The sequence below is a fragment of the Neolamprologus brichardi genome, chromosome 1 (assembly GCF_056152115.1).
Source record: "Neolamprologus brichardi isolate AB-2024 chromosome 1, ASM5615211v1, whole genome shotgun sequence".
NCBI classification, from domain to species: Eukaryota; Metazoa; Chordata; class Actinopteri; order Cichliformes; family Cichlidae; genus Neolamprologus; species Neolamprologus brichardi.
This window is the reverse complement of record NC_142104.1, coordinates 35186732-35210959: the sequence shown is the minus strand read 5'-3', so window position 1 is coordinate 35210959 and position 24228 is coordinate 35186732. Positions and strand designations below refer to the sequence as shown.

Below are 24228 nucleotides of genomic sequence, written 5' to 3'. Positions count from 1 at the left end.
TTTTAACTTTGTTACATTTGAACTTAACAAAAAGTGACACTTCAGTGTCATTTAGCAATAACTATTTCACATTCATACACACAACAAAAACAGCAACGTTTTCTTAAATTCAATGTGGTTTCCAGATGTGACAAATAATATTTACGTGATGAAATCAATTAAATGATCATTTATCATTACTGGAACCTCAGTCCAGTCCTCTATAATCCAGACAAGTCCCATCTTAAACTTAAACCCATACGAAAACTGAAACTGAGACAAGACTTCTTTATTCTTTCATGTCTTATAAAACCATTTCATGCTAGTCCTCCCGCAACCCTGGTAAGGATAACCAGAAGAGACTGGATGCATATTTCATACTAGTATTTACTTCTCCAAGTTCCCACTTGTGCATTATGTGTTGCTTTGTAAATTCTTGTGATGCCTCAAGCTGAAGTTTTACTGCTGCCATTAGTGTTTTGAAACAGGATGTAATAAGTGAAGAGTCAATGTACTTGAGAAATTTGGAGACGCTGCAGGCTCTTAGAGCAGCCACTTGTCAAACACTAGCCTGAAAGATTACCTTTGTTTTGTTTTTTTAATGAGATGATAATAGACTAAATGAACATGTTCAGACTTGAAATTAGCATCTGACATAATTTAAGCACAAGCAAACACACAGACGTGATAGGAAAGTGCTGTTTGTTACACAGTGTGTCTGTGAACTAAATAAGCAAAGCTCAGTATTTATGTACTGACACCAACTACGGCTGTTTGGCAGCTTAAGTTGAAATTGATTTTTAATTTAACCACTGATGACTTTTTCAGCACTGGCTTTTTTAAAAATAAGTTTGTTTCAAACATTCAGGTAAAAAAAAACCCAGTCTGAATGATTTTTAATGACCTTCAGTCTTCCGGATGTTTCTGAAATGATGCCCTGGGTCAACAGAACATCTGGCACAGGACAGCTGTGATGAAAGAAAGGGAGGAGGTTTCCCCAAATCTCTGGATCCAGGAAACCCAGCTTGGTCCTGATGGTCTCCCTCACTAGTTTCCCCCCAGGGTGGACGTAGCTGTTGATATAATATGGACTCTATTGTTAAATGAAAAGAACAAATTACACTTCTATGAAACCTTCTGCTGTGTTTTTAATTTAAAGTTTCCATGTTAGCAGGCTGTAGAGTGCTCTGTAAGTGTAATGGATCTAAAACTGTTTAAAGCTTCAGTTTTATATCATCCTTAGTCTTATTTTAAAATCCTAAAGGACAACATTACATTTCTGATATTAACAGTAACTCTGGGCCTCTGTGGAGTGTGCAGCTGATGTCATATCTGTCTAAAAAGGATAAAAAAACAACTAAGGAGTGCTGTATCGCTCAAAAATACAGACTATTAGAGTAACAGGTGTATGGCACTGCTAACTAGCTAGCAAAACAAGCCTCTAACACACAGTGTGTATGCTAATGGCTAATCTAGGAAACTAATTAACAACAGAGTGATTTCAGATATTGTAGAACTATAAGATGATAAACTGTGTGTCTTTTTAATAATAGTGATGTGGTTGTATTTACCTTAATTTAGTGAGTTGTCAGTAAAACCATCAGCAGATAATATGGAGCAGCCTGGCTACGTAAGAAGTGTAGGGGGGCGTGTTCGCGGTCACGTCCAGTGAAGGTACTCAACTAGTGATGGGATTTCCGGCTCTTTTTACAGAACCGGCTCTTTCGGCTCCGAACTGGCTCTTCAGGTTGTTTTGTTGGTTTAATTAATTTATTATTAACAATAATATAAAATTATGCACAAAAGGAATTACTAATGTAAAAAAAAGTGGTTTTATTTATATATGTTTATATATAAATATATGTGGTGGCCCCTAGAGACAAAGCATGTACAAACTCCAAAACACATTTCTAGCATTAACTGAACTTCCAAAGCAGAGCTACTAGATCACTTAAATTACACAATTGAAAGCATGAAAGCATGTGTGTATTGTTTGTGTATTTATGCACAAGCACTCATATATATTCAAATAATTAAAAAAAAAAAGTTCATTTACCTGTTACTACCACACACCAAATCTGGTCGTTGGTACTTCCTGGCTTGTGTAGCCACGAGGTAACAAAAGCTCAACACTGCCCCCTAGCATCCTGGAGCACTTCTGTTGTGTTTTATACGTGTTTTGAGTTTTTACGTGCTTCAGGGTTCGTACGTGATTTGAAGTTTGTACGTGCTTTGTCTGTAGGGGTCACCGTAAATATACTTTTATTTATTCACTCCACATAAAATGTAATAAATAAATCATATAATACAAAAATCAACTATTCACATTTCAACTTTTAACTATTTAAATTTTCAGCTTTTTCCTTTTAAACAAATTTAAAGTGAAACAACACAAAACACTGCAAACCACAACACAATTAAATATAAATTAAAATATGAAAACAAAAAGAAGATGCACATTCTCTGTCATATGGACCTGCATGAATAAACTTTCTGAATCCTTTATCATCTGCAACTGAAAATAGTTGTGGATGATTACTATACCTTTCTAATGTGACGTTGTTGTCCCTGGCTCTTTCTCTCTCTCTCCCTCCCGCTCTGTTCCTGTGCTACTGAGTGTAACTACCGCCCCTCCCCCCTCTGCCCAGCGTAAAGCACAAGGCTCACGTGCTGAGTGAAGCGGGAAAAAAGTGCAAGAGAGAGAGAGGGTGAGAGAAAGAAAAAAAAACCCCACGGCTCGCAATAAAGAGCCGGCTCGCGTCGTTCACGTCAAAGAGCCGGCTCTAAGAGCCATTTCGTTCGCGACCGACCCATCACTACTGTACATACCTGTGGGTGCAGCAGCAGGAGCTCAGGGACGGGGGAGCCAGGAGAAGCAACAGGGGATGCTCTGCTGCAGAATCAGTTGGCTCTATCAAGACAATATTAAATGTTAACAGGTTGAGAACAATAGTCATAGAGAAGTATATACAGTGGTCCCTCATTTATTGGAGCAGGGGTTCTCAGAATAACTAGCCCTCACCATGCACTTTATACACTTTTTTCCCCACACACATGAACATTAGTCACAGTTCTCACAAGTTGATTCTCAAAGTGCAAACCTTTGTAGATTGCAAAACGTAAAAGTATTATTATGCCGCGTTTTGTCTTCATCTGCCTGCCACTTTCGTGCGCCTTTTTCCCTCGCGGTGCAGGTGTCTATTTCCGAATGAGGGTCATAGTTATGGGCGTTTTTGTGCTGTTTTTTCTATTGGACGTGATGGTTATCAAAACCAAACATGATACATTTGGCAAGCACAGGAGACACGACATGGAGGAGATTTGTCAATCAGGCTACAGAATGCAATGCTGTACTGTGCAATCAAAAAATCAGCGAAAAAGCGAAGCAGTGACGGATGAACAGCGGGACCATTGTGTTTATTAATAAACAAAATATATTCCTATGACAACATGCATAAAAGCAGAACGGTATTTGTACATCAGTAGGAAAATAACGGTGGCTTGCTAGCTTTTGTGCGGCTTCCCCGGGTCAGTGAAAACGTTCAAAAGAGAAATGAATGAACTTACCGGGTTGCCCGATCTCTTCACATATCTTCCTCTAAGCTCGGTCCTTTATATCAGTGGTCTCCAACCTTTTTTGCGCCACGGACCGGTTTATGCCCGACAATATTTTCATGGACCGGCCTTTAAGGTGTCGCGGATAAATACAACAAAATAAAACTAGTACCGGTACTGAAAAAAAGATTTATTCATAACACACGTGAAAAGACCCAGGAAAACTGAGTAAACGATAAAAACGATAACAAAATAACGCTGAAAACCGATAAAAATCCTGAAAACTATAAATTTCACACAAACAACTCACGGACCGCTACCGGTCCGAGGCCCGGGGGTTGGGGACCGCTGCTTTATATTCCTGTCTTGGTACAGAAAGCAGCTGATGTCGTACAGGTCCGGGTTGTTTGTATGGCGTTGATTAGCCTTCCCTCCATTGAAGAATGAAGCGCTTTGGCTGGATCTGCCCCTTTGACCTAGGTTACAGCCACGTCACCAGACTCCTGATTGGTTGTCGCGGCGCGATTTGACGCTGGAGTTCAGATTTTTCCAACTCGAGCGGTAGACACGAAACGCGCGTACGCACAAAATGCAATAAAAAAACTCATGCGCGTGTTTTTTTTTCGCGAGTCAAACTGACGCGCGTTTCACACGTTTTGGCGTTTTGGCGACGCAAATCTGCTTCCGAATTTTTGTGGGACTCGACCACTTTTCAAAGATGCCAAAGAAGATATGTTACCAGTGTAATGAAGTTATGCCTCTGCAGATGCTTGCAGTACACATCAATACGTGCAAAGGAAAATTCTCTCCTGATGATCTGATGATGAGGTGAGACAATTTTGATGAAATTTCTTGCAGGAGATTGAAGTATCGGGCACTATATAGTATTAGTATATACCTACAGTATTGTATATATACCGTATGCATCTGTTAAATATTTTTGCTTTAACATGCAGGGCACTAGGAAGTATTCTTAGTTGTTAATTTAAAACATTGTAATCCAGATCGCTTTTTATTTAGAAAAGACTTCAGAAACATTTTCAAACATCACATGGAAACACAGGTGGTGAAAAATCTGAGTCTCTTGCTGTCCACCATGTGCTCCAGTGGATGAGCGGCCAGTCCCATGTTCCCATCCTTCCTGATGAAAAGAGACATTTCAAAATAACATGCAAGTTTGACCACAAATGTAAGGAGCGGCTGGGAGATCACTCCATTTGTTACCCAGTTGTGAGTGCATGCACTTGTACTGTGACTTACACAGTGTTTAAAACCATAATGAGTGCAGCAGTTAGATGTGGTGGTGGATTCCACAGAGTTTAACACATTGTTGTCTTGTAGTTTGGAAACTAAATGAGTAAAAATGTTTCTAAACATCAGCTGTTAAGATGTTTGTAGCTGTTTCATGAAAATGACAAGACTTCAAAACTTTGTGTAGGGTCCTACGTTGATAGATAATAAGCAAGTGCTTTGTTTGTCTACTTGTAATCTGAATGCTTTAGCAAAGAAATCCAGTATTTGAGAACCTAAAAGAGTGTTGACTTTCACGTCTATGTTAAGTGTCACTGTTGGTTTGACACCTGTAGCAGGAATTGTATGTACAGGTCACGGCCGTGTGACTCAGAATGGGATCAATTGTTCTCTGAAGTCGCTCCAGGGTTTCCTCATCCAGCAACTTCAGGAACCACAACTGTGCTGTTAGATTCTTCTTGCAGTCCAGCACTCCCAGTCAATGCAGGATCCTGAAGCTCCTTCACATCCACAAACATATATAATGGTCATTATTCCAGAATAGATATTTTTGGGAGGAATGTTATTTTGTGTAAGCGTTTTTTCCATTAAATACAACAATTTAAAAAGAATGCCTTTGTTTTCATGTTCTTCTTACTGTAATTTAGATTAGTGGTAACTGATAAGCAAGAATGTATAAAATCACCAGAAGCATCTCCCAGATGTGCTACAAGTGTTTAATTTGTTAATTTCAGAAGAGCAGAGATAACTGCTAACTAAAATTTTGAAATTCAACATTTAAATAAATTTAAAAAAAAAATCTGATTATGATCTGGTACCTCAAGTCTCTCGCCCTCCTCCAGCTCTTGTAGATACAGCAGAGATGTTCAGGAGTGAGACCACCTTCTGTCCTGAGGGGATGATTATTCCATCCTCCAACAAAGGTGACAAGATCTGCTCGGAGTCGAGGGACAAAGATGTAGTGGACACCAAAGAGATGAATGACATCTGAAATGTCAAGCAGGCCATACTCCTCGAGTGAGTGAAGAACATCATGGTACTTGCTAATGACTGCAATCCAGACTAGTGATGGTAAATTTGATTCTTTTTACTGAATCGAGTTTTAATGAGTCACTCACTAAAGTGAATCTGGTTTTTTGAGTCATTTGATTCACTGAGTCAGTTGACCAGAGAGTGCAAAAAATGTACATTTTCACTCAAACTTAATTTGTTTCTCCTTTCATGTAAATCCTACTGCTAAGATGAGTGATTCTAAAAAACAACAACTATTTTATAGAGCAAAAAAGAGCAAAAACATTTCTAAAATTAAGCAATTTCCTATCAAAATTGCTTAATAAACATTTATTTTATTTTATTTCATTTTATTTTAATATATTTTTATTTTTTATTTTATTAGTATTTTCCTTAAATGTGTCAAATATATATTTTCTCATCTGACTGTCCACTGAGCTGTGAGCCAGGGGGCGGTAATGCACCTTAACGTTGGTTGCCAACCAAGAAGAAGAAGAAGCTGTGAGCCAGGAGGGAGGGGGTGAGTGAGTGAGTGATTCAGCACAGGAAGGGAGGGAGTGAGTAGCTGAAATGTGCTGTTAGCATGTTAGCAGAGCAATGCTACTATGAACCGAGGAGCTATTGTCTTGATGTGAGCTTCTACTCAGGGTTTTTTCTTCCAGTTCATAGCAGAAATTTTTTTGTTACGATACTGGATATTGTGTTTTTCTCCACAATTTTAATTATAAGCTAGATATATTGCTGCTAACAGCAACAGGGATGAGTCAGTGAGTCAGTTGGGCTTGTGAATCATGATTCATGAGTCAGTAAAGTGATTCTCGAGTATTGAACGATTCGTTCATGATTCACGCATCACTAATCCAGACATCATGCCAAAGTCGTTCTACTCTGTAAATACATTTGAATTTGGATTTCAGGTATTTCATGCTTCAAATCAATATCAGAACTGCTACAACAATCTACCCATGCAGTCAATGATAATATAAAAAACATCAAAAGACTAACCTCTGATTGTGGACGCTCTTTCCAGATATGAAACTCGCTCTCCCTGTTCCTCTTGTGGCAAACATGAAATGTGCAATGTCCAGGTTTTGATCTGCCCTAACCCTATGATAAAAATACATTTTAAAGGAATTTTTAAAGTTTTCTTTAATGAAACTTGTTGCTAGCATATAAATTTAATCAGGGCATAAAATCTTGATGAAAAGCCGTGAAGCTGGGCTGATCTCAGGAAAAATGAGAATGCAGTTGTTGCCCTGTTGTTAGTTGCTGCATCCAAGTACAGGACCTGCAGTAAAAACAAATGGAAAATTAAAGCTCTGGTTTCAGATCATGTTAGTTTTTCAGTTAATAATGTAGTTTCATAATAAGTGTTCAAGGAATATTGTACGGTTCTATGTTCGTAACCATAATTCAAAGCTTGAGTAGTCTGTACATCAATATTGGTAGTACTTATCAAAAAATGAAAATGGCCTTTTAGTTGAACCTTTTTTTGTAAAGAACTGATTATAAATTTTAAAAAAATGCAAATCGTCCACTATGTAACCTATAACCTAATAAAGCTCTCATTTCAAAACTACCAAATATTCTACATAACAGTTGAAATTTTACCTTCCTTGAGTAGCCATCCACTCCACCAAAGATCACAACATTGTACCTGTTTCAGAGGGAAAACAATCTAAGGCTTGATTTGCAGAACATGTAAGACTTTGAAAATACATTTTTCATACGCACACTTGCCACTGATTTAAACTGGACACTTGTCAGGTGTGCTGAAAATAATACCAACATTTTTATATGTTTATAAGTTCAATGAGACTAAATATTTTAGTTCTCTTGTCATGATTTTTTCTGGAGCACTTACCGTATTTTGTGTTGATAGGCTTGTTGTCATGGAAAATATCGATATACAAAGTGTAAATAATTGCTCATTACTGGTTTTGTTACACATCTGTAATCCTTTTACTTAATATTACTCTATCAAGTGCTTTTTAAAATATTATAAATACACTGTATACACTGTAAATACAGTGTATTATAAATACACTGTATTCTATCAGATAAGTTTGATTAAAGCAGATGTAAAGTATAACGTGCATGTTGTGTTAGAGCTATATAAGTGGGTATTTTACCTTATTAGCTTGTGATTTGTGTCTATGTGGACCAGGGAGAGAGGGCCTCGCACCGAGTAGCTGTGATCCGTGTGAAGATCCCTACAGCATCAACTCGGTGCATGGAGGCCATCATTCTCCACCACTGAACACGGAGACCCATAGAAACCAAATGTCCTTGAACCATTCGATAGCCAGCATTTGGCATCGGATTTTTGATAGCCGACATGATGTTGTCCAGCTCTCGGTCATTCATTGTGCTGTATGTTCCTCTCACAGACAAGTCAAATTCTTGCATCTTCCTGTAGATTGTTCTTCTTGAAACACCAAGACGTTTAGCAATGCAGCTGAGTGTCCAACAAGTTCTTGAGTTTTTCTCTCTCTAGTACGATTTCGGGGTGGCCAGGTCCCAGACCAACTTCTGTTTCCAGTTCAATAATGGCCACAGAGCTGATGTTAATTTCACACTGAACCAGATGATGAACGTTTTGTAGAGCCTCTGTAATCTCTGACAGACCGCCTATTTGCTGAGAGAAAGATTCAAACAGAACAAGCTCATGATGAGTCAAGAACTCAAAATAATCCAGATTTAGTGGTTGTTGGTTTAAAGCAGCTTTCAGTTTAGAGAGGAGTCTATGCATCATTTGCTGTCTCAGTATGTCCTGTTAAAAGCAGCAAATGGACAAGTAGTTAGAAAAATACATGAAATGATGTATCTCAGACAAAATAAACAACCCATAAAACGAACTACATGAGGTACATCAAGTTTGCATAGTTTGCAAATTAGCTAACGTCAGTTATCAAGCGAATAATAATGTACAAAATGATTTTATATTACTTACATGTGGCCGGGACATGCTGTTTTCGTGCTGCTGTTCAGTATTCGACGACATAAAAGAGCTACTCAAATATAATTTGGAAAAATGAGTCAGTTGGCATGGTTGTATGATGCAACTACATTACACCAACAATAGTCTTAAAAAATAATATATTTAAAATAAAATAATTAAAGATATTATCCGAAAAATGGTGTTTAGCTGGATTTAGTTACATTTCGGACAGTGTTTCCGGAATGCAGTAGCTAGCGAGCTGATTGGAGACCGTAAGAGCCAATCAGAATTTTTGAAACCAAGTCTGTGATTGGTTGGTTTTGTGGCACACTTATAACGGTGTGCAGAGAGTTGAGCGCACGAAGCAGAGAATGTTGTGAGCGCAAGCAACACTTTGCGAGCAAGCGCAAATGAAAAAACTGAGCGAGAGAGGCTGCTGTTGTGTGTGTATAGATAAGCGCAAACACGGAAATACGTTTTTTGCACGCAGCAATGAATTTTGTTCACTCAAATTCAGCTTTTGTTTGCTCAAAATAAATTTCTCCTCAAAATGCAACAGTTGCACCTGCAATTTTTTTTTTACGTGCGCTCAGAATAGTGGCACAAAAATATCGCCATAAATATGCATGTTCTTTTTGTTTTCATATTTTAATTTATATTCAATTGTGTTGTGGTTTGCAGTGTTTTGTGTTGTTTTTGTGTTGTTTCAAAATTTAAATAGTTTAAAGTTGAAATGTGAATAGTTGGTTTTTGTATTTTTTTGTATTTGTATTTATTTATGGATTTATTTATTACATTTCATGTGGAGTGAATAAATAAAAGTATATTTACGGTGGCCCCTACAGACAAAACACATAAAAACTCCAAAACACGTACAAAACACAACAGAAGTGCTCCAGGATGCTAGAGGGCAGTGTTGAGCTTTTGTTACCTAGAGCAGCGGTCCCCAACCTTTTTTGCTCCATGGACCGGTTTATGCCCGACAATATTCTCGTGGACCGGCCTTTAAGGTGTTGCGGATAAATACAACAAAATAAAACTAGTACCGGTACCGAAAAAAAGGAGATTTATTCATAACACATGTGAAAAGACCCAGGAAAACCGAGTAAACGATAAAAACGATAACAAAATAACGCTGAAAACCATACATTTCACACCTGAGCCTCAACTCTCGCGGCCCGGTACCAAACGACTCACGGACCGGTACCGGCCCGGGGGTTGGGGACCGCTGACTTAGGCTACGTCCACACGTACCCGGGTATTTTTGAAAATGCAGGTCCAAGGCCCGGGGGTTGGGGACCGCTGACCTAGAGGCTACACAAGCCAGCAAGTACCAACGGCCGGATTTGGTGTGTGGTAGTAACAGGTAAATGAACATTTTTTAAAAAAAAATTATTTGAATATATATGAATATATTATGCTTGTGCATAAGGCACAATAATGCATAATGCACAATGCTTGTGATCTAGGTAGCTCTGTTTTGGAAGTTCAGCTAACGCTAGGAATGTGTTTTGGAGTTTGTACGTGTTTTGTCTCTCGGGGCCACTGTATATATTTATATATAAACATATATAAATAAAACCACTTTTTTTTACATTAGTAATTCCTTTTGTGCATAATGCTGTAGTGCTGTAGCTAACCTCCACCAGTGTGTGAGTGTGAATGAATAATGGAATTGTAAAGCGCTTTGAGGTTCTCGAAAAGCGCTATATAAATGCGATCCATTATTATTATTATTATTGTTTTATATTATTGTTAATATTAAATAAATTAAAGCAACAAAAAACCTGAAGAGCCGGTTTGGAGCCGAAAGAGCCGGTTCTCTAAAAAGAGCAGGAAATCCCATCACTACTGGGCACTGAATGTCCAATATATTGCAGTGAGTGTGCATTTAACCATTTACTGCACCTACAGTACCTATATGTAGTCAAATGCGTGGTAAAGATACAGATGTGAAAATGTAGTTATTAAGAAAATAAATGTAACAAAAACCAAAGCTGAAATTGATTAGGTTTATTATTCTGTATTGTTTTCTATAAAGGCCCTGAATGCTGTGATGTTTACAGTAAATAATGTGGAAATCATTTTCATAAAGTTAGGTAATTAAATCCCTGCTGATATTTTGGATGATGTTTACATTTTCAATTGATTTTTGTGTGTGTAGGTTTGTTTGTTTGTTGAGAACAACTTGTACTTCTGTGAGGACACACAAGCATGTATACAGAGGTATATATACAGTTATATCTGCTGTAAGGTGCAATATAAAGGAGCAAGTGATCAGTGCAGTGGAGGATGTTGCACCTTTGACAGCACTTTTTGAGTCAGCTTTTTAGCATCAGGCTCCCACACGGGAAAACCCGCATACTGGAATTCCCACACGAGAGACCGCCTCAGAGTTTCCTCTACTCTACCTCCTCCTAACCTCTTCCTCCTTTAACCCAGTATTCAAATCATGTCATATACACATCTGTACTTTGACTTGTCTCATTAGTTATATTTAAGAAGAGTTAAGTTATTCACCTAAATGAATGTTTTTCTTTTCATTTTGCATTGTGTTGTACATGTAGAGATCAACAAATCACTAGTCATTTTAAGGTTTAAGCTTGTTTAATTACACGTTCAGCAGACATCCTCATCCTCATCCAGCTCAATGGTATCTTTTTTTCATCTTATAAATTCCAGTCTAAAGTGAATTCACAGTTTGAGCTCAGCTTTGGTCTTAAACTTCCAAAAACAACACGTGGCTCAGTAATCTTGCCTGATGATTGACAGAAAGCTCGCCTAGGCTGGAAGTAAAGCAAGAGAAACTCTAACTGAAAGAAAAAATCTAAAGAATGTTGAATATTTTGAATAAATTATTTTCAGGGAAGGATATTCCCAAAAGTTAAGTTCCTGTGGCCCTTTTCCCATGTGAAAAAACTTTTGTTACTCATGTAAGTGACTTCTTAAGTCATCTGCAGTCACATAGATGAGTGATGAAATGTTTCTCCCGCTAGCTAAAAACGCTAGCTAGCTAGTACTGCTGGGACGTAACATTTTCATAAGCTAAGATGATCTTGAAAGTTCATTCATAGCTGCCGCCACTTCCTCCTCACTAATCCTCTACACTTCCTGACTTTCTTTGTCTCTGTCTCATTTTCTACATTCATGAGCTTCATGTGCTCCAGCTGTTTTCTCAACACACTCCCTTTATTTGTCCCTACGTTTTCATTTTTGTCCTTCATTACCTTAATTTGCTCGATGTCTCTGGTCCTTTTCTTGTTGCTTCGTGTCCAGTCTCACCGGTAACTCGCTATAAGCCTTTTCCTCTGCGACTCTCTAACCTGTACACTTCTCAGTACTCCTGTCTTTTTCTCCCTGACCGACCTTTCCTTCATCCTACAGACCACCATCTGATGCTGCCTTGTTGCATTCTCCTGACACCACCTTGGATTCTCCTGTCTCTTTCAAATTGCATCTTCTGCATAAGCTGTAGTCCACCCGTGTCCACCCTCCTCCCCTCTCCTGCTGTCTCTGTTCCATCCCACCTGTCCAACACCACCTTATCACCTCTGTTCCCTTCACTTCCATGTCCACTGAAGTCTGCTTCCATCACCACTCTCTGCTACTTCATCCGACCCGTCTCTTTTCTGACAACATCCAACAGCTAATACACCATCTTTCATTAATAGTTTGATATTCATGGTTACCCGTGTCACACAGTGCTTAAGAGCGTTTTAATTCATCTGTCAGGCTGTGGGTCTCAAAACCAGAGCGATGCTAAACTGCTGTGTAGAGTTGGAGTGAGGCACAGATGATGATGAACCATTCTGGGAATGTTTCACAACTGCACGTCTGCCATTTCTCCACAAGAGTGAGCCATAAAACAAACTCTTCATTTACAGAATGAGTCCATAGATTTTTGCGCCAGTTCAGCCAGAAAAGTGGCTTTAAGTACATCAGACACTAGGTGTTCTCAGGTTGCTCTCCTCCCAAGCGTAGCTGTTGATAACAAATGTGTTTCCATTCTAGCGTCGCGGGATAAACTTAAAGCAGGCCTGTACAGTCGAATGCAGAATGTAATGAAATATTCTCGTATTTCCAGTTTGCAGCCAAAAAAGATGATCTGCCTCTGTGGCCTCACTCAACCTCAGCCCAGTGAGCTGCAGCCATGCTGAGGTACACAGTGTTTATATGTTACTGTAAAACTCAAATCCAAGGTAGTTCAATAAGTTCGGCTTCATTTGGCTGCACATACTTTGGTCTTGGCCACAAAAAGCTTTGTGTTGGGTTGAGTGAAAAACTTTGTGCACTGTTTTTGGAAAAGTTATTTGCTGCTGTACATAAATGAGTGTTTCACATATATGTGCATATAAAAGGCTACAGCCTGGACAGATGACCTGGAATGAGCCCATGTTGACATCATGTTGCAGTGTCTGCCTTTTTTTTAGCAAATTAAACTGAATCTTTTTTCATAATGTTGAGCAGTTTTGCAGATTAAGTACACACTGCATAAAAGTGTGCATTTGTAAGGCAATTTTATTATAGTGAAGATTTCTAACACAATGCATGAATCATATTAAAGATGATCAAAAATAGAAGAAAAATCAAACACAGGCTAATTATCTGCTCAAAACTGCAAAGTGAACGTCTCTGTCGAAGGTTTGGACGACAACGGAAAGTCTGTGTATGTTTCTGACAAAAAGAGCAGCAATGCTGAGTTACAGTAACAAAGAAGGAATATTTGTCACTCCATCCTTTGAATGAGACAGTAACTGTCCAGTAATAGAAGTGGAACAGTAAGACGCAAAAATAATAAATCCAAGGCTCTTAATTTACTTATAAAGGAAGTGGATCTTTGCGATATATGGAGAGAATTACACCTTCTGGAGAAGGACTATACACATTTTTCAGTAGCCCATACACTCAAGGATAGATTTCTTTTTGATAAACAGAAGCGATAAACATAGAGTCATAGATTGATCTGCCATACACTTGACTATTCACTTATATAATCAGAATAAGAAATCACTGTGGAAATTAAATACTGGTATTCTTAACAATGAATCTGTGGTAAAGAGATTAAAAAAGAATTACAAGTCTGTATCGCTGACAACAAGGATGAACAGATGGATCCAACAATACTGTTAAAGCAGTAATTTGAGGGTATCTGATATCAAGGACTACCCATATCAAAAAAATGAAAAAGCTCACACAACTCAAATTAGAACAACGATTAAGGGCTTTAGAGAAAAACCAGCATACAGATTTGAGTGCCGACTTGGCTGAAAGCATTAAAGATGTAAGAAAACAACTAAGCGATCTGTCTGTGGAGGAAATAGAAAAGAAACTGAGACTCACAAAACAAACATTTTATCTGGTTCCAAAGCAACCAAAGTACTGGCTAAACGGTTAAAATCAATACAAATAAGTAATGCAGTTAATAAGATTAGAGATCCAAACACCAAGGAACTATTATATGAACCAATACAGATAAAAAAATGCCTTTCAAAAATATTATTAAACATTGTATAATCAACCCGACCAGAAAAACAGACAAGAAATTGAAGAGTACTTGGATCAGTTAGACCTTCCTTCTATTGGGACAACTCAAAATGAATTTTTAACTAAACCAATCACTAAGGAAGAACTGGATACGGCAATAAGGAGACTGAAATCTAATAAAAGTCCAGGGAGTGATGGGTATCCCAATGAGTGGTATAAGACTTTTAAAGAGGTTTTGGCTCCTATTTTGATAGATTCCTTTAACTGGACATTGAAACACACTAAAACTCCTCTTGGAAAGAGGCGATTATATCAGTCTTACCAAAAGAAGGTAAAAACAAGGAAAACTGTGATTCTTATCGCACAATTTCTATCTTAAATGTGGATTATAAATTATTTACATCCATAATCACAAGACGCTTAGAGCTGTTTCTCCCAGATCTGGTGGATGAAGACCAGACAGGGTTCATTAAGGGGCGACAGACACAAGATAATATACGACGCACATTGCATATAATTAATGAAGTTAATAAAGAGAAAATCCCAACAGCCTTACTGAGCTTAGATGCTGAAAGGCCTTTGATAGAGTCTCTTGGATATGGGCTTTAACAGTATCTTCATCGAGTGTATACAATCCTTGTACCACAGGCCATTGGCTGGAGTTAAAATAAAGACCTGACAGACAGTTTTGAGCTCTTCAGAGGAACCAGGCAGGGTTGCTGCCTGAGTCCAGCCCTTTTTGCTCTGCATATCGAGCCTTTGGCTCAGTATATACGGCAAAGTGCAGACTTAAAAGGGTTTTAGTTTGTAAAATTGAACAACGAATAGGTTTCTTTGCTGATGATATAATTATATACCTACACGACCTTTCCTCGGTTGATTAAAGCATTAAAATATTTTGGCAAAAATTCAGGATATAAGCTATATATCGTAAAGACTCAAGTACTTTGTCTGAATTATTTCCCCAAAGATTCAATTCAAAACGAATATAAACTAAAATGGGACTCAAATAAGATCAAATATTTAGGTGTCTATTTAACTAGCGAAATAAGTTCACTATACGAGGCAAATTATGTAAAGATTAGTAATACAATCCAAAAAGATTTGATTAAATGGGCTCCGCTTGTCTTGGACCTTAGCTCAAGAATAGAGGTAATAAAAGTGAATGTGCTTCCTCGACTACTGTATCTGTTCACTTCATTGCCGGTCCATGTACCAGATGCACAGTTCGGTAGATGGGATAAATTAGTGAGTAGATTTATTTGGAAAGGGACAAAGCCAAGAATACGATTTAAAATCCTCCAATTAAGAAAAGAAAAAGGAGGATTCGCCCTCCCGAATTTCAAGGAATATTTCTATGCAGCCCAGCTGAGATATATTGTTTACTGGTGTTCACCGGATTACACCTCAAAATGGAAGCATATGGAGATAAACTATTGCTCATCATGTCATCCACAAGCAAGATTGGGAGAACACAAATCTCATTACTGAATTCACTATTAAACTCTGGATTATAGTGAAGAAATACAGAATTATAGAAGACTGTAAACTGCTGATTTGGCCTGCATATTCTCGAGAATTCCAAAGTGGACAATGGGATAGTACATTTTTAAGATGGGTCAATAAAGGAATTACAGTAATGTGCACATTAACAGACGGGACAACATTCAAATCCTTCGAGAATCTACAGAGACAGTTTGGACTGGATACATCAGATTTATTTAGGTATTTTCAATTAAGACACTTTTACAATACAGAAATTAGGAAGAAGCTCTTGAGAGAAGGAAGTCATATAATAGAAATAATAACAGGTGCATATAAAAATCCTCCATCAAGAATTTTATTGAAATTATATAATGGTCTGCAAAATTTGAATAGGAATGAAACATTATATCAAACAAAAGTGGGAATCTGAATGACATCTTGAGTTGTCAGAGGATGACTGGCTCACACAGCATAATCCCACCAGCTCTAGACGATGGAGAGAATATGGCTGGAAAAATGTGATTAGGTTCTTTATTACTCCTTATATCAAACGCAAGCAGCTGAAAACACCCCAACGATGCTGGAGATTATGTGGAGACTGGGACGCCAATCATTCTCATGTGTTTTGGAAGTGTAAAAATTAGGGATGCACCGATACCGATACTGGTATCGGAGCCGATACTGTAAAATGTGTGTGTACTCATACTCGTAAAAGTTAACCGATACCATGAACTGATACTAACTTATTTCATTAATCAGAGGGTGGCTTGTCATTTCTGTTGTAGTTTTTTAGATTGGCCACTAGGGGGCCAATTATTATTTTATTTATTATTTATTTTATAATAATTATTTTGTTTGTTTGTTTACAATATGGACACTCTGGAATAATTTAAAAGTTTATTTTATTCCAAAGAGAAGTGTTTATTTATTATTCTGAAAGCTCGAGACAGTGCCAATAGTTCAGTGATATTTTGTAAAATTACAATGTGGAGACTCTGCAATAATTTAACAGAAGTGCTTATTTTTCACTTGAAATTTTTTTGTGGTCACTTTTATTAAGATTTTATTTTTTATCGGCAGGGAAATTAATAAAACCTGTCTTCCAATTCATTGCATGTGTGTGTGTGTGTGTGTGTGTGTGTGTGTGTGTGTGGTAGAAGTATCGTTTTTTGTACTCTGTATCGGCAAGTACTCAGATCCAAGTATCGGTATCGTATCGGTTTGAAAAAATTGGTATCGTTGCATCCCTAGTAAAAATATCAAACCTTACTGGGAAAGCATTGCAGTAACAATGAAGAAAGTGCTGGGGTATGATGTGCCGTGTGAGGCACGAGTAATGTATTTTGGAATATGGGAAAATGTAAGAAAGGAGGACCATTACTTTAAAATCATGTTGTTGTCAAGCAAAAAGGTAATAACAAAAAACTGCATGTACATGTACTATTGTTTGCATGTTCTATAAAATTGGAAAAAGTACAAAATAAAAAGTAAAAAAAAAGAAGTGGAACAGTAAAGTTAACATTTACTCACGTCACAGTATGTTACCATGTTTTAATATCATTTACAACCTTAATGTATTTTTTACAGTGTAGAGCCATCGGCTTCAACCCAGAGGAAAAATACTGTGTATTTGTAGCTCCAGCCAAGAGATTAGATCAAGATTTGCAGTTGATTGCGTCTCATTAAAAGGCCTGTTTATGAATATCAGTCAGATAAATGCTCGTCTGTGTCTGATCCTCCTCTAGTTTGCAGTAGGACACTGTGATAAAACAAACCCGGGGACCTCGGCCCCTTTTAAACATCCAAAGCAATTATTGGAGAGCAGTGAATCTTTGTGATCTAATAGTGCTCTCGTGTTCTTTTTGAGCTTTTAAACTAATTCCTGATTGATCGCTAATTATCGGTGACGGGGTCTCTAGAGGGAGCTGGGCCCCCTCCCTTCTTTTACCACCAAGTACAAAGCAGCTATAACTTTCAGAGACTCTGCTGCTTCCTGTTGCAGCTCGATATTCTGCAAGAATATTAATCGTAGCCTTTCTTTCCAATAAAGAGGGTGGCGCTTCCCAATCCCGATAACACCTGGTGGATGGTGCAGTAGTCTGGGAAGCAGCTTTATTGATCTCAAGTAGTTTGACTGTATCATAATTTCAGGTGCATGTCCATACCAATCAGCTGTTGAACTTTCATTCTCAAGTCCAGCATCAAGTGAGTCCTGCTGCACTTTTTCTCTGTATTGAAAACATGGAACTGATAACCTTCTGTGTTAACGACAGAACTCTTAATGGCACATCGATTGATGTTTGCTGTTTGGATGTGAATCGCTCTGCCAACAAAAGCATTAACAAAGAGGATCATTGATGACAACGTATTTATTTCTTTCAAGGTCGGATCAATCGAGGTGCAGGTTTTGTCTTGGAAATCTATTCCTTCAATTTGCACCGTGCAGCAGGATCCAGGCTATAAAGGTGGAGGCAGTGTGGTTGTGCAGCTCAAAGCTGCTGTCCTGCTTTAACCGGAGAGGCTCTCTGAAGGAAATGCCGTCAGACTGCAGACCTGTGAAGGTACGGTCATGGCTTTGTGATATGCAACGTTCGGAAAGGTCAGTTTTTATGATTATTACCATCATCTCATAATCGCCCTGAGCCAGCTGACATCACCGATTGCTCCTCTGGGAAGTTTTTCAAGTGTGACGCCCCAAAACAGGCTCCTTCATCTAAATGACCACATGATGTTTCCAGGTTTGTCTTTCTGTCTGAAGATGTTTTATTTTAACTGTAAATTTGGTGAAACAACTATCAGCATCTTTACTTTTGTCACAATCCTCTGTTAGTCACAATGAAAATGATTTAAGGATCAAAATATACTTAAAAGTAGTCAATCTCAAACATACAGCAGGCCATGTTATTTCATAGATAGTCCCATTAAAAACAGGCACAACAGCAGTGGAGGCTTTACTGACTCCAGTTAGTAGAAGTATTTGTCTACAGCTGCCTGTACTGGAAAACCAACCACTGCTAACTCTGGTGTCTAGATTGTCAGCTGAGTTGTGAGAAATCAGCCACCACAGTCAGCTGGTGTTACGGGGAAACAAGTGAAACACATGGATGGATAAGAATGTGTGAATATTCTTATCTTTGAAATGTCAAACTCATTTTCAGCTCCGTGCGTTTCTCTGAGTAGCTGTGCAGGATTCACATCTGTTTTCATACTGGAGCTGAGTGCTGTCCCTCAAGTTATTTGACCTCCTCTCCATTTGTGGCCGGCCTCCTTGTGGGGGACTGTGGTAGAGTGGATCAGTCAGAACGTCACTGGTCCAGTCCCTGACTACTCCAGTTTGTACACTGAAGCACGATACTGGCTCCAGTGCATCTGTTAGAGTGTGAGTGTGCATGAATGTGACTGAGTGAATGAGGCTTGTAGTAACAAGTGCTTCGAGTATTCAGTTAGAAATTCACTATATACGTCTCAGTCTGTTTACCATTTCATGTCCTAGCCTTCCTCGGATTTGCTTTTAACTCTATTCTTCTAATAATAATAATGATAATGGATTTATATAGCGTTTTTCAAGGCACCCAAAGCGCTTTTCAATGCCACTATTCATTCACTCTCGCATTCACACACTGGTGGAGGCAGCTACAGTTGTAGCCACAGCTGCCCTGGGGCAGGCTGACAGAAGCGAGGCTGCCATATCGCACCATCGGCCCCTCTGGCCAACACCAATAGGCGGTAGGGTGTCTTGCCCTTCCCTGTGGCACTCTGCTTTGGGGTGTGCCACAGGGATCTATTCTTGGGCCGTTATTGTTTTCATTGTACCTTTTGCCTCTTGGCGCGATTTTCCGAAAGCATAAAGTTCCATTCCATCTATACGCAGATGACTGCCAGCTCTACTTACTTTTTAGTCATTCTGATAGTCTCCAAACTCGACCTCTGCTTGACTGCCTTACTGATGTCAAAGCATGGATGGCAAAAAACTTTTTAAATTTTAATGATCGGAAGACAGAAGCGATTTTATTTGGCCCAAATCGTTCTTCTCATACTCCGGATGTTGATCTTGCAGCTTTGACTTCCCAACTAAAGAGTTCGATCACAAATCTCGGAGTTAAAATTGATTCTGCACTTACCTTTGGTGACCATGTAAACGGGGTGGTAAAATCAGCATTTTATCACCTCAGACATTTATCGAAGGTTAAGCCCTTTCTTTCCAAGCGTGACTTGGAAAGTGTTATTCATGCCTTTATTACCTCACGTTTAGATTATTGTAATTCTCCTTTAATAGGGGTTGGGCAGGGCACTTTGTCACGCTTGCAATTAGTGCAAAATGCTGCGGCACGATTTTTAACTGGCAGAAGAAAATTGGATCACATCACTCCGATTTTGGCCTCTTTACACTGGCTTCCAATTGAATTCAAGATCCGTTTTAAAGTCCTTTTATTGGTTTTTAAATCTCTAAATGGTCTGGCACCTGTTTATTTGTCTGACTTGTTGAAGCCCCACGTCCCCACTCGTTCCCTTCGGTCAGCTGACCAGTTGCTGCTCTCGGTCCCAAAGTTACGGCTGAAGCTTAGAGGAGACTGAGCGTTCTCTGTTGCCGCGCCGATGCTTTGGAATAACCTTCCTCTCCATGTTAGACAGGCTACATCAGTGCCAGTTTTTAAGTCTTTATTAAAAACCTATTTTTATTCCCTGGCTTTTAACTCTGTGGGTAACTGATATTTTTTATTGTGTTTTTAAATTTTATTGCTATGTCTGGTTTTATTACTATGTGCATATTAGTATTGTACAGCACTTTGGTCTACCAGGTGTGTTTTTAAAGTTCTATATAAATAAAAAAAATGATGATGATGATGAAGGACACAACGACCAAGACAGAGAGCCCAGGGATCGAACTGGCGACCTTCCGGTTACAGATACGAAATATATCCCAAACTGTTCTTTGTTGTCTTTGTTGTTATTACTCTAACACCACAATTACTGTACCAGCAACAGCATAGTCCAAATTACTGACTTTCTTTTTAATAAAAGAAAGTCAGTAATTTGCGACCGGTTGGAGTCTTACCCCAACCGGTTGCAGCAGATGGCCCCGCCCCTCCCTGAGCCTGGTTCTGCCGGAGGTTTCTTCCTGTTAAAAGGGAGTTTTTCCTTCCCACTGTTGCCAAAGTGCTGCTCATAGGGGGTCATATGATTGTTGGGTTTTTCTCTGTATCTATGAAGCGCCTTGAGGCGACTTTTGTTGTGATTTGGCGCTATATAAATAAAATTGAAATTGAATTGAATTGAATTAATAAGTACGAGTATACCTTTCTCACTTTTACAGTGGAAAAAAACACTGACTGGAGGAGAAAATGATTGTGTGCACTGCAATATGTCTAAAAGCCAGAAGGAGGCACTAGTGCTCCACACACTGGCTGATTCTATACATACAAGCGGTTCAACAGCGAAGCACAAGAGGGAAATGTTGAGCTCCATCCCGTCTCCGAGTCTTCAGTCCTGCAACACACTTACCCACAACTACCAGTCAGTTCTCTGCTGATAAACTTAAAAATAAAAGATCTTGTTTCAGATGGAAAAACACATACGGAGGATACAGGACAGTGTTCAGATATCATTATTGCTACTGATACTGCCAACGAACAGATCCATACTTTCACAAAACCAATTTGTTGTTTTATCGGTGGGAGTTATTTAACATCAGCCCATCTAACCAGCTGTTTGAGCTTTCGCAACATGCTTTTAGTTCAGCTCGTTTAGAAATAAATGTCAAAAATCGTCAAAGGAGCTTGCAAAGAAAAGCGTCTGGACTTCTTTAAGTTGCTTGAAGACGTTTCACCTCTCATCCGAGAAGCTTCTTCAGCTCTAAGGAGTCCAAAACCTCAATCCAACAAAGTCCCGAGCTCATTGATTAAATTAAAGGCACAGTCCACTAAATCCATAGATAATAGGATGCTTTTCTTACCCAGAACTGATTCCTGAGGTCTGCAGATCCATCGTGTTCATGATCTTCAATAATTATGAACAAAAATCCCTGAAGCCTTTTCATCATTGCTGTGGTAGGCTATGGTATGCTGCAGGGATGCACCGATACCGGTATCGGGTATCGGCCTCGATACCACATTTTCTAAAGTACTCGTACTCGTTAAAAGTCCCCCGATACCGAGGACCAATACCACGGTCTGAGACCTGTCTATGTTTGAGCGGCATGTAAGGGGTTAATCATAGGCGCCGAATATGTTGCATACAACATGCTTTTCATTTTAAATAAATGTTCTTAATTCCAAACTAGTCCCTTGTTTGTTTGTTTGTTTGTTAAATTATAGGACTAAAGCTGTTACCTGCAAATTTAAATCATGTTTTTATTAAGTACTCGGTATCGGCGAGTACTGAAATGCAAGTACTCGTACTCGTTTCCAAAAAAGTGGTATTGGTGCATCCCTAGTGTGCTGTATAAAAATGCAGTGTTTGAGAATTTAACAGTAAACTCATTGATTGTACTTTCACATCTGTGTGATCATAGTGAGCCGATTTTCAGGATACTGTGTGAATTTCCTGTTTCGCGCCAGTAAATGTGATCAATGAAAAGCGGCAGCAGCATACTCCATGCAGGCGCCACACTGCTTAGCAAGTTCAACATGTCTGTGTGTTCTGTAGCTACTTGTTATTGGTTTATTGACTGCAGGAACGAGAAAACAAACAACTGACTCGCCACCATTATTGCTTTTAACCCCCCCGCCCCCGCACTTAGCGTTCACTCGCCGCACTTTAACGAGACATGTGACACGTCTGTTTGCACAGGAGCAGGTGGATGGTCACTGTTCATCTATTGCCTGTAAGCAGCTTGTCATTCGTGGCCTCTTCTGATGGAGGGAGCAGCGGGCGGGTGGTCGTCAGAGGGGTTAAAGTTTGTCTGACCCGCTTTATTTCATTTTCCCGGCTGGTTTGTGGGGGCTGCAGGTCAAAGTCTGAGAGGGCAGCCAAGCCGGAGTTAATGTCAGGGCTTTGTTTGCTGCTAGGTCCTTCATCGGGATAGACCCGAGCCAGACAATAGCTGGGATCACAGGTCACCAGAGAGCCGGTGTGAGAGGGCCGGTGTATGTAGGCTGTGTGTTTCAGTCCAGGACCACAGCTCACTTGTTCCCACAGAGGTTGATTATTTGAGCTTTAGATTTAGATGTTTATGGGGAGTTATTATTTAGTATGGTCAGAGATTATATAGAACCAATGTGAGTATTAGACGCTGATATGTGCAAAGAAACCCAACCCTACTGGAATAGACTGAATAGAGTTTAGACAAAGACCCGACTGGGGTCAGGATTAAGTCTTGAATGTCACTCAGAGACTCTGTTCTTCCTGGATCTGTTTTAACTCTAAGTAGCATGAGCAGGTTGAGTGACTCTGCTGACTGAAGCATACACTCGAGCGGACTTCAAACATGATGAGATGCCTTTTCTATTTTCCTCTGGGTATCCTGAACATCCGCGGGGAAAATGAAGGCTTCACTTCTAAAACAAAGCTCTGGCTTGATTGCCTAACGCTACGCAGTAATCTGTCCTACGTTTACTTTTTACAGGCTTCACACTTCAGTCGCTGTGATGTGCTTGGCCGAGTGTGACGCTGCGAATACCTCCCAGGAGGGACTGTTTGAAAGTGCGCGTCCATATTTCCAGACAACCAAGACAGCGAGTTCTGGAGAAAGATCAGAAAAGTTGTGAATGTGCTTTGAGAAGACACTTTGTAACGGTGGTTTCGTCAAGCTCGTCTATCGTCCTTTTAATTTGGATCTCGTTCTGCTCCCACCCCCACGCTCTATCCTCCCATCAATCGACCGGCACATGTGGCTGCGACTTATCCAGCCATGGCATTGACCCCTCTATTCATATTGACTGGCTGTTTCTCATGACCTCTTGACCTCCTGGGGTCAACCCTGCAGCCGTCTGGTCCTCCTCCTCCTCCACCTGGCTCCTATCTCCACCCCTCAGATGCTCCAGATGGATTACACTGTTGTCTCCACAGCACGGGTCCCTGGCTACGGTTAGAAATGTTCCCTGAACCGGCCGCTCGTTTCAAAGTGTTTTCTCTGAATTTGTCTGCAGACGCCGCGGGAACTTTCTCTGTCTCGCTTTCATTGCCCGTCTGCCGCTCTCTGAACTCGCTGTCCTCGTTCCACAGCCTGGTTTTGATACATGGCGTCCTGATGGTTTGCTCGGGAGAATCTGGGTCAGTGTGGGGAGATAGAGATAGCACAGGCACGAGGCCGGCTTGCTGAAGAAGTGCGTCACACAACGCCGTCCAGAGATAGAGAAAACAACAGTGCTTTAGAGAGTTCAAGCGGCAGAGTCCACATACCTCACATAGCTGTCAGAATGCTTGAGGTCTGCAAATATCACCATCAGCGATAAGGCGCAAGAGAGCCGGGCCCAAGTCCTTGAATAGGATGTCACACGGGTCCAGATAATATTTGATCTGTTCGGAGCAGAAGCGACGCAGGAAACTGTTTATATGAAAACATTTCATTAGCAGAAGTGAGT

At 39.5% G+C, this 24228-nt stretch overlaps 1 pseudogene; it reads right to left on the bottom strand.

The window, feature by feature from the left end:
• Positions 1 to 4581: 4581 nt before the first annotated feature.
• Positions 4582 to 8764, bottom strand: LOC148106463 (uncharacterized; annotated as a pseudogene).
• Positions 8765 to 24228: the final 15464 nt, after the last annotated feature.